This window comes from Oncorhynchus nerka, linkage group LG26 (assembly GCF_034236695.1).
Source record: "Oncorhynchus nerka isolate Pitt River linkage group LG26, Oner_Uvic_2.0, whole genome shotgun sequence".
Taxonomy (NCBI): Eukaryota; Metazoa; Chordata; class Actinopteri; order Salmoniformes; family Salmonidae; genus Oncorhynchus; species Oncorhynchus nerka.
In genome coordinates, this window is record NC_088421.1 from 56,194,396 (window position 1) to 56,205,582 (window position 11,187).

Here is an 11,187-nt window from a genome sequence, read left to right on the forward strand (position 1 = left end):
GTTAAAGATTAACACAGGTGAATCTGTGTGTGAGAGATTGATGTCACAGTTCAGGGACAGCTGGTGTGTAGGGAGATTAACACAGGGACAGCTGGTGTGTATGTGGAGATTAACACAGCACAGCTGGTGTCAGGGACAGTTTATAGGATTAACACAGGGACAGATGTTAGAGATTGACACAGGGACAGCTGGTGTGGAGATTAACATCACTGATGTAACAGATTCAGGGACAGCTGGTGTGTGGGATTAACAACACAGGGACAGCTGGTGTCCACAGGGACAGTTCAGAGATTAACACAGGGACAGCTGGTGTGTTGGAATGGAGATTAACACAGATTAACACAGGGACAGCTGGTGTTGTGGAGATTAACACAGGGACAGCTGGTGTGTATGGAGATTAACAAGGGACAGCTGGTGTGTTAACACAGGGACAGCTGGTGTGTATGGAGATTAACACAGGGACAGCTGGTGTGCAGCTGTATCTCTTGCAGCTGTCAGACAAAAGACACTGCAACACCATCCACTTCAGCCAGCGCCCCTTGTGTTAAAGATTAACACAGGAGAATCTGTCGCTGTTAGAGGCATCACTGATGTCACAGTTCAGGTAAACAGACCAACTCTATGTTGTGAAGGGAGACTCTACATCAGATGCATATCAATCAGCAAGGTGTAACGTGTGAAAACATGGTTTGTTAACAAATAAACACTTGATAAATAGTGTAACATACTATTGTAAAGGATTAATTACATGAAGAATAATTAGTGGAAATATATCAATATAAAATAACAACAATAGTTAATTCAACAAAGTGGAAAATAGATCCTCCTACAGCCTATTTCCCTTCCAGTAAAAACAGTCCATTTGATCAACGATATTTGTAGATCTGATAATAGAGTTTTAGAAGTTAATAAAGTCCAGTTACAGCTTCTTTTCACATAGTAGAAACAATAAAATATCTAATAATAATAAAACCAGCCAGCTGAACTGTATTCTGTATTCCTGAACAAAAGCACCAGTGAATGAACAATTATAAAGGGATGAATTTCATAAATAAATATTTGTGGAAAAATATTGATGACAAGACGTAAAAACAAGAATGTGTTGATTGTATCAGACACTGTAGATCACCTCTTCTCTTTATTCTATCAGACACTGTAGCTCCTTTACACATGAATCAATCCCCTCTTCTCTTTATGCTATCAGACACTGTAGCTCCTTCACACATGAATCAATCCCCTCTTCTCTTTATGCTATCAGACACTGTAGCTCCTTTACACATGAATCAATCCCCTCTTCTCTTTATGCTATCAGACACTGTAGCTCCTTTACACATGAATCAATCCCCTCTTCTCTTTATGCTATCAGACACTGTAGCTCCTTTACACATGAATCAATCCCCTCTTCTCTTTATGCTTCAGGTCCACAAACAAGTCAAATCGGTTGCCCTGCACACAGTTTTCATCGGCCTTGTTTGGTGTGAATCTGCCGACTTGACATTGTTTCTCCTTTCTCCCCAGTGGGAGCTGTGGTGCTTGGGGAAGAGGGAGAGCAAGACCTGCTGTCTGCTTGGTGCTGTGGTGCTTGTGGAACAGGGAGAGCAGAACCTGCTGCCTGCTTGGTGCTGTGGTGCTTGGTGAAGAGGGAGAGCAGACCTGCTGCCTGCTTGGTGCTGTGGTGCTTGGGGAAGAGGAAGAGCAGACCTGCTGCCTGCTTGGTGCTGTGGTGCTTGGTGAAGAGGGAGAGCAGACCTGCTGCCTGCTTGGTGCTGTGGTGCTTGGGGAAGAGGGAGAGCAGGACCTGCTGCCTGCTTGGTGCTGTGGTGCTTGGGGAAGAGGAAGAGCAGACCTGCTGCCTGCTTGGTGCTGTGGTGCTTGGGGAAGAGGAAGAGCAGACCTGCTGCCTGCTTGGTGCTGTGGTGCTTGGGGAGAGGGAAGAGCAGAATAGCAGACCTGCTGCCTGCTTGGTGCTGTGGTGCTTGGGAAGAGGAATAGCAGACCTGCTGCCTGCTTGGTGCTGTGGTGCTTGGGGAAGAGGAAGAGCAGACCTGCTGCCTGCTTGGTGCTGTGGTGCTTGGGGAAGAGGAATAGCAGACCTGCTGCCTGCTTGGTGCTGTGGTGCTTGGGGAAGAGGAATAGCAGACCTGCTGCCTGCTTGGTGCTGTGGTGCTTGGGAAGAGGAGAGCAGACCTGCTGCCTGCTTGGTGCTGTGGTGCTTGGGAAGAGGGAGAGCAGGACCTGCTGCCTGCTTGGTGCTGTGGTGCTTGGTGAAGAGGGAGACCTCTCTCCATCACACTGCTGCCTGCATCACACTGGTGCTGTGGTGCTTGGTGAAGAGGGAGTTTACCTCTCTCATCACACTGTGAGTGCTGCTCTATCACACTGCTGTGCTTTACCTCTCCATCACACTGTGAGTGTTGCTTTACCTCTCCATCACACTGTGAGTGTTGCTTTACCTCTCTCCATCACACTGTGAGTGTTCACACTGTGAGTACCTCTCTGTCCATCACACTGTGAGTGATGCTTTACCTCTCTCCATCACACTGTGAGTGATGCTTTACCTCTCTCATCACACCTTTATCATCACACTGTGAGTGTTGCCATACACTCTCTCCATCACACTGTGAGTTTACTTTACTCTCTCCATCACACTGTGAGTGTGCTTTGCTTTACCTTTACCTCTCCATCACACTGTGAGTGATGCTTTACCTCTCTCTCCATCACACTGTGAGTGTTGCTTTACCTCTCTCCATCACACCTGCTTTACCTCTCTCCATCACACTGTGAGTGTTGCTTTACTCTCTCCATCACACTGTGAGTGTTGCTTTACCTCTCTCCATCACACTGTGAGTGATGCTTTACCTCTCTCCATCACACTGTGAGTGTTGCTTTACCTCTCTCCATCACACTGTGAGTGTTGCTTTACCTCTCCATCACACTGTGAGTGATGCTTTACCTCTCTCCATCACACTGTGAGTGATGCTTTACCTCTCCATCACACTGTGAGTTGCTTTACCATCACACTCTCCATCACACTGTGAGTGTTGCTTTACCTCTCTCCATCACACTGTGAGTGTTGCTTTACTCTCTCCATCACACTGTGAGTGTTGCTTTACCTCTCCATCACACTGTGAGTGTTGCTTTACCTCTCTCCATCACACTGTGAGTGTTGCTTTACCTCTCCATCACACCTTTACCTCTCCATCACAGTGTTGCTTTACTCTCCATCACACTGTGAGTGTTGTTTTACCTCTCTCCATCACACTGTGAGTGTTGCTTTACCTCTCCATCACACTGTGAGTGTGTTGCATCACACTTAGTGTTGCTTTACCTCTCCATCACACTGTGAGTGTTGCTTTACCTCTCTCCATCACACTGTGAGTGTTGCTTACCTCTCCATCACACTCTCCCCATCACACTGTGAGTGTTGCTTTACCTCTCTCCATCACACTTGAGTGTTGCTTTACCTCTCTCCATCACACTGTGAGTGTTGCTTTACTCTCCCCATCACACTGTGAGTGTTGTTTTACCTCCCCATCACACTGTGAGTGTTGCTTTACCTCTCTCCATCACACTGTGAGTGTTGCTTTACCTCAGCTTTCCACTTTGATTGTTTACTAGCAGGCTTCTTTCCATAATCAACTTGTCTGACAGGGAAATTGACCACAGCTTGAAGATGTTGTCTGCCTTTGTCTGACAGGGAAATGTCAGGCTCTTTGTCCATGTCATAAATGACTCAAAACCACAGTCTCAGACAGTCAGCCACTGGCCTGGTTTCATTTCCCCAGACATGGAAAGACATTGAGCAAGTCTGTGACTAACCAGAACTGAAGTCACATGCATCATGATCAGTTTCTATCTGGTTTCTATTGGCCATTCATCCATTGACGACAGAATATCAGATTTTAATTTGATTGTGGTATTAGTTTCTGCTTAGTTGCAGATCAATGCTGCTGCTGTAGGGGTCCTGTGATTAATACCTGGACAACACTGATGTTGATCAATGCTGCTGCTGTAGGGGTCCTGTGATTAATACCTGGACAACACTGATGTTGATCAATGCTGCTGCTGTAGGGGTCCTGTGATTAATACCTGGACAACACTGATGTTGATCAATGCTGCTGCTGTAGGGGTCCTGTGATTAATACCTGGACAACACTGATGTTGATCAAATGATTAATACCTGACAACACTGTAGGGGTCCTGTGATTAATACCTGGACAACACTGATGTTGATCAATGCTGCTGTAGGGGTCCTGTGATTAATACCTGGACAACACTGATGTTGTTGAAGAAAAAGTGAACTTTGGAAATTAAGCTGCACCTCTTGAATGAAGAGAGTTATTTGATGAAGGTACGTGTCAAGGAACCTGCAGAATCTGATCTCAGATACAGTATTATATAGAAACCACAATGTTTAACCTGCAGAATCTGATCTCAGATACAGTATTATATAGAAACCACAATGTTTAATGATACAGTATTATATGAAACTACAAATCTTTAACCTCAATGTGACTCAGAAGGAGGATTTATAAAGAGATGTTTAACCTGCAGAATCTCATCTGCAATTATATAGAAACCACAATGTTTCTGCAGAATCCCATCTCTTCATGTATTAGATGCTCCCATCTTTCTGTCTGATCTCATACAGTATTCATAGATGCTCCCATCTCTTTTGATAGATGCTCCCATCTCTTCACTACAAGATGCTCCCATCTCTTCATGTACTAGATGCTCCCATCTCTTCATGTACTAGATGCTCCCATCTCTTCTAGATGCTCCCATCTCTTCATGTACTAGATGCTCCCATCTCTTCATGTACCAGATGCTCCCATCTCTTCATGTACTAGATGCTCCCATCTCTTCATGTACTAGATGCTCCCATCTCTTCATGTACTAGATGCTCCCATCTCTTCATGTACTAGATGCTCCCATCTCTTCATGTACTAGATGCTCCCATCTCTTCATGTACTAGATGCTCCCATCTCTTCATGTACTAGATGCTCCCATCTCTTCATGTACTAGATGCTCCCATCTCTTCATGTACAAGATGCTCCCATCTCTTCATGTACTAGATGCTCCCATTTCTTCATGTGGCTGGTTGATCCTAATGTCTTTATTCTCTTCATGTACTAGATGCTCCCATCTCTTCATGTACTAGATTTGCAATTCAATCACTGTTGTACAGATTAAATCACCTCTTCCCATCAGATTCTTAGGAATGTACAGGAAAAAATTTAAAGGCTCATCAATTAGGAACTGTTGTGTTTAAAGGCAGATTAGGAATGTGAGGGAAATGGGTTTCAACAGATCAATACACTGGGTTTGCAGATTACATTAAATCAACCTCTTCACCTTCCTTATCATTCAGTTAGGCCTCATTTAGGAATTGAATTGGGTTTAAAGCAGATTAAGTTAGGAAGGTGTGAGGGAAATTATGGCCCATTAGGAATTTGTCTTTTATTCAGTGAGGAAAGAGCAGACTCATGAGGGAAATGGGTTTGGCTGCAGATGGACAGTTAGGAAGGTGTGAGGAAATGGGTTTTGGCAGATTAAGTTAGGAAGGTGTGAGGGAAATGGGTTTAAAGGCAGATTAAGTTAGGAAGGTGTGAGGGAAATGGGTTTAAAGGCAGATTAAGTTAGGAAGGTGTGAGGGAAATGGGTTAAAAAGCAGATTAAGTTAGGAAGGTGTGAGGGAAATGGGTTTAAAGGCAGATTAAGTTAGGAAGGTGTGAGGAAATGGGTTAAAAGGCAGATTATGTTAGGAAGGTGTGAGGGAAATGGGTTTAAAGGCAGATTAAGTTAGGAAGGTGTGAGGGAAATGGGTTTAAAGGCAGATTAAGTTAGGAAGGTGTGAGGGAAATGGGTTTAAAGGCAGATTAAGTTAGGAAGGTGTGAGGGAAATGGGTTTAAAGGCAGATTAAGTTAGGAAGGTGTGAGGGAAATGGGTTTAAAGGCAGATTAAGTTAGGAAGGTGTGAGGGAAATGGGTTTAAAGGCAGATTAAGTTAGGAAGGTGTGAGGGAAATGGGTTTAAAGGCAGATTAAGTTAGGAAGGTGGAAATGGGAGCAGATTAAGTTAAATGGGTTTAAAGGCAGATTAAGTTATGGGGAAGGCAGATTGTGAAGAGGGAAATGGGTTTAAAGGCAGATTAAGTTAGGAAGGTGTGAGGGAAATGGGTTTAAAGGCAGATTAAGTTAGGAAGGTGTGAGGGAAATGGGTTTAAAGGCAGATTAAGTTAGGAAGGTGTGAGGGAAATGGGTTTAAAGGCAGATTAAGTTAGGAAGGTGTGAGGGAAATGGGTTTAAAGGCAGATTAAGTTAGGAAGGTGTGAGGGAAATGGGTTTAAAGGCTCTGAATACTCGTTTGATTTCAACATTCTGACAAAGGAGCAGTAGAAAATACAAACATTTAGGAAAAGTCAGGGAGCAGGAGGTAGGTTTATTGGGTTGTCTGATTCTAGTGTTAAAAGGTAATCCCTCCACTTTTCAACCTCATATTCATCCTCTCCAGCACCAAACAGAATGTGTATTTGTCAAAATGACACATTTCTATGATCTGTAGTTATAAAGATAAGTTAGAACTTTTTAACTTTATATTTTTCTACAAAACTTCGAAATTAACCATTTACATTTATATTCATTTCTGATTTTATTTTATTTTTACAGGCTGAATAGGACCTTTAAAGGTAGTGTTTTATATATATTATCATGTTATTTTATTTTTATGGCTGAATAGGACCTTTAAAGGTAGTGTTTTATATATATTCTGATGTTATTTTATTTTTATGGCTGAATAGGACCTTTAAAGGTAGTGTTTTATATATATTCTGATGTTATTTTATTTTTACGGCTGAATAGGACCTTTAAAGCTAGTGTTTTATATATATTCTGATGTTATTTTATTTTTATGGCTGAATAGGACCTTTAAAGGTAGTGTTTTATATATATTCTGATGTTATTTTATTTTTACGGCTGAATAGGACCTTTAAAGGTAGTGTTTTATATATATTCTGATGTTATTTTATTTTTACGGCTGAATAGGACCTTTAAAGGTAGTGTTTTATATATATTCTGATGTTATTTTATTTTTATGGCTGAATAGGACCTTTAAAGGTAGTGTTTTATATATATTCTGATGTTATTTTATTTTTACGGCTGAATAGGACCTTTAAAGGTAGTGTGTTTTATATAATTTGCCTCCACAGCAACATGAACACCTGAATACTTTCACATACAAACCAGAGGAGGCTGGTGGAGGAGCTATAGGAGGACAGGCTCAGTGTAAAGACTGGAATGGAATAACTGGAACATCAAACACTTAATTAATTTATTCCATTTCAGCCATAAAAATGAACCCGTCCTCCTATAGCTCCTCCCACCAGACTATAACTCCTCCCACCAGACTATAGCTCCTCCGACCAGCCTTTCCTCAGAAATGTCTCTGTTCTGTTAAAAGAGAAGTTGAGAGTATCACATGTTGATTCTGTTGTATCTACATATATCTACATTAAACCACAGGTTCTGTTCTTAAGACAGATGGGGAAGAGTGGGGGGTGTAAAGGATTTTGCAACACTACTGTAGTTGGCACAACCTTGTGACTAAGTTCACTTCCTGTTTTCAATACTTGAGGGAATTTCAATGTTGTCTTTCAGCCTTCCCAAAACCTTCCTCCATGTCTCATATTCACTGTTATCTGTCTACCTTCCTCCATGTCTCATATTCACTGTTATCTGTCTACCTTCCTCCATGTCTCATATTCACTGTTATCTGTCTACCTTCTCCATGTCTCATATTCACTGTTATCTGTCTACCTTCCTCCATGTCTCATATTCATATCTTCTACCTTCCTCCATGTTATCTGTCTACTTCCTCCATGTCCATGTCTCATATTCACTGTTATCTTTCTACCTTCCTCCATGTCTCATATTCACTGTTATCTGTCTACCTTCCTCCATGTCTCTCATCTGTCTACCTTTCCACATATTGTTATCTGTTATCTGTCTACCTTCCCAAAACCAAAGACAATCTCTGTACAGGATCTGAATTTATAACCTTTTGCATGATAACTTTCCTGCAATGTAGGGAATTTAAAACTTGTAGTGTATTTGAGATGAATATAAAAAGGTTTTGAAGTTTGTAATACAGATCACTTCCTCTGCAACAGCGTCAGAAAATATGTGATTTCCTCATGAAATGGTAAATAAGTGTGTAGCTTAACGCAGTTACAACATGGCTGTAGAAACTGTGGCACAACTAGAAGTCGGATAATTAGGCTGTCAAACATTCAATAGACAGAATCGGCTGAGATATGATTCTGAACCACCTGAGGGAGAAATGGAAATATCACTATATTCTCAGTTATTTAGGAAATGTTTAGGGAAATATCACTATATTCTCAGTTATTTAGGTGGGTCGGGGGAATGAAACTGATTTGAAGGTGATGAGTCAGGACCCTGGGCTACTGGTAGTCTATGTAAACTCTATCAGACCACTTGTGGGTCACGCAGGGCTCCAGGTGGGTCGGGGGGGTCCAGGTGGGTCGGCAGGGGATGACATTGCCCAAAACAAATGTTTTCAGTATTAACTTAAACGACTAAAACCAAATAGAAAGTATAAAAGACAATGGACTGAAACATATTTCAATAACAGCATATCATCTTTGAGAAAATGTTCATTCAACTAAATAAAAGCTGGACAATTAGACCCCACTGATGTTGTTATAATGTTTGGAGCATAAGAACACAGGAGTAACCATGGCAATAACAACACATGCAATAACAACACGTAACCATGCAATAAGCAATTGGTGTATTTATTTCCCTCCGTTCATCCTCAAAAAGAAACTCAGTTGGTCACGTCTGGAAGCCTTAACAAACAGTGACACATTATATTATTGTTATTATAATTATTACTGACAACAAACATGGAGATGAGGTGACAAATATCAGTTACAACTACATGTTCATGTGATGCGCACTTGATAGAATTTTCACATGACATGACCACTTGCCTGCTCTTAATTATTGCCTAATATAATGGAATGCATTTTTTTCCAATTCTGATGGTTGTTACAAGCAGAATTTCTACAATATTACCGTTATATCAACACACTCTTCACACCCGTTTAACAACTCTAAATATCAGTAGTACATTTTCATCAAACACATATTATGCCCTAGATGCCTTCACTTGCCCAATTTAGGATAATTAAATAGCAACATGATGTTGTGCTCCAAAGGGAGAACTTGAAATAACATGATGTAGATAATTAAATAACAACATGATGTTGCGCTCTAAAGGGAGAACTTGAAATAACATGATGTAGATAATAAAATCATCAGAAGAAAAACGTGTTTATTATTATACACTCTTAGAACAGAAGGTTCCTTCTAGAACCAAAAAGGCTTCTATCACTTCCTTAATATATGGAACCACTGAAAGTTATACACTGCTCAAAAAAATAAAGGGAAAAAAATAAAGGGAACACTAAAATAACATCCTAGATAATGAATGAAATATTCTTATTAAATACTTTTTTCTATACATAGTTGAATGTGCTGACAACAAAATCACACAAAAATTATCAATGAAAATCAAATGTATCAACCCATGGAGGTCTGGATTTGAAGTCACACTCAAAATTAAAGTGAAAACCACACTACAGGCAGATCCAACTTTGATGTAGTCCTTAAAACAAGTTCAAAATGAGGCTCAGTGTGTGGCCTCCACGTGCCTGTATGACCTCCCCATAACGCCTGGGCATGCTCCTGATGAGGTGGAGGATGGTCTCCTGAGGGATCTCCTCCCAGACCTGGACTAAAGCATGAGACATGATGTCCCAGATGTGCTTGGATTCAGGTCTGGGGAACGGGCGGGCCAGTCCATAGCATCAATGCCTTCCTCTTGCAGGAACTGCTGACACACTCCAGCCACATGAGGTCTAGCATTGTCTAACATTAGGAGGACCCCAGGGCCAACCGCACCAGCATATGGTCTCACAAGGGGTCTGAGGATCTCATCTCGGTACCTAATGGCAGTCAGGCTACCTCTGGCAAGCACATGGAGGACTGTGCGGACCCCAAAGAAATGCCACCCCACACCATGACTGGCCCACCGCCAAACTGGTCATGCTGGAGGATGTTGCAGGCAGCAGAACGTTCTCCATGGCGTCTCCAGACTCTGTCACGTCTGTCACGTGCTCAGTGTGAACCTGCTTTCATCCAATCTTGGTGTTCTCGGGCAAATACCAAACGTCCTGCACGGTGTTGGGCTGTAAGCACAACACCCACCCGTGGACGTCGGGCCCTCATACCACTCTCATGGAGTCTGTTTCTGACCGTTTGAGCAGACACATGCACATTTGTGGCCTGCTGGAGGTCACTTTGCAGGGCTCTGGCAGTGCTCCTCCTGCTCCTCCTTGCAAAAAGGCATAGGTAGCGGTCCTGCTGCTGGGTTGTTGCCCTCCTACGACCTCCTCCACGTCTCCTGATGTACTGGCCTGTCTCCTGGTAGCGCCTCCATGCTCTGGACACTACGCTGACAGACAGAGCAAACCTTCTTGCCACAGCTCACATTGATGTGCCATCCTGGATGAGCTGCACTACCTGAGCCACGTGTTTGGGTTGTAGACTTCGTCTCATGCTACCACTAGAGTGAAAGCACTGCCAGCATTCCAAAGTGACCAAAATATCAGCCAGGAAGCATAGGAACTGAGAAGTGGTCTGTGGTCACCATCTGCAGAACCACTCCTTTATTGGGGGTGTCTTGCTAATTGCCTATAATTTCCACCTGTTGTCTATTCCATTTGCACAACAGCATGTGAAATGTATTGTCAATCAGTGTTGCTTCCTAAGTGGACAGTTTGATTTCACAGAAGTATGATTGACTTGGAGTTACATTGTGTTGTTTAAGTGTTCCCTTTATTTTTTGGAGCAGTGTATATATTTGGGTTCAGTGATGAAGAACCTCTAGAGTTCTGATCAACGGAAGGTTAATGTTTAGAGGATGTGAATCACGCAGCCTTCCAGTCATCAGATCACTACTGGTGTTTTTTTCCCGGCCCGGGATTTGAACCAGCCACCTTTTGGCCACAGCACCAACTCCTTAGCCGCTGGGAGAAAACCTAAGTTAATCTGCTAAAATGAAGACAATGCTATGCAGACATAAATGGTATGACTTATTATA

General features: G+C 42.3%; 1 long non-coding RNA gene across 1 annotated transcript; it reads left to right on the plus strand.

Annotated features, from left to right (window-relative positions):
• Positions 1-5,552: 5,552 nt before the first annotated feature.
• On the plus strand, positions 5,553-6,572 carry LOC135564963 (uncharacterized). The gene is made up of 3 exons (XR_010461299.1): positions 5,553-5,729; positions 5,770-6,056; positions 6,165-6,572. It is a non-coding gene; the product is annotated as an uncharacterized LOC135564963 (long non-coding RNA).
• The last annotated feature ends 4,615 nt before the right edge of the window (positions 6,573-11,187 follow it).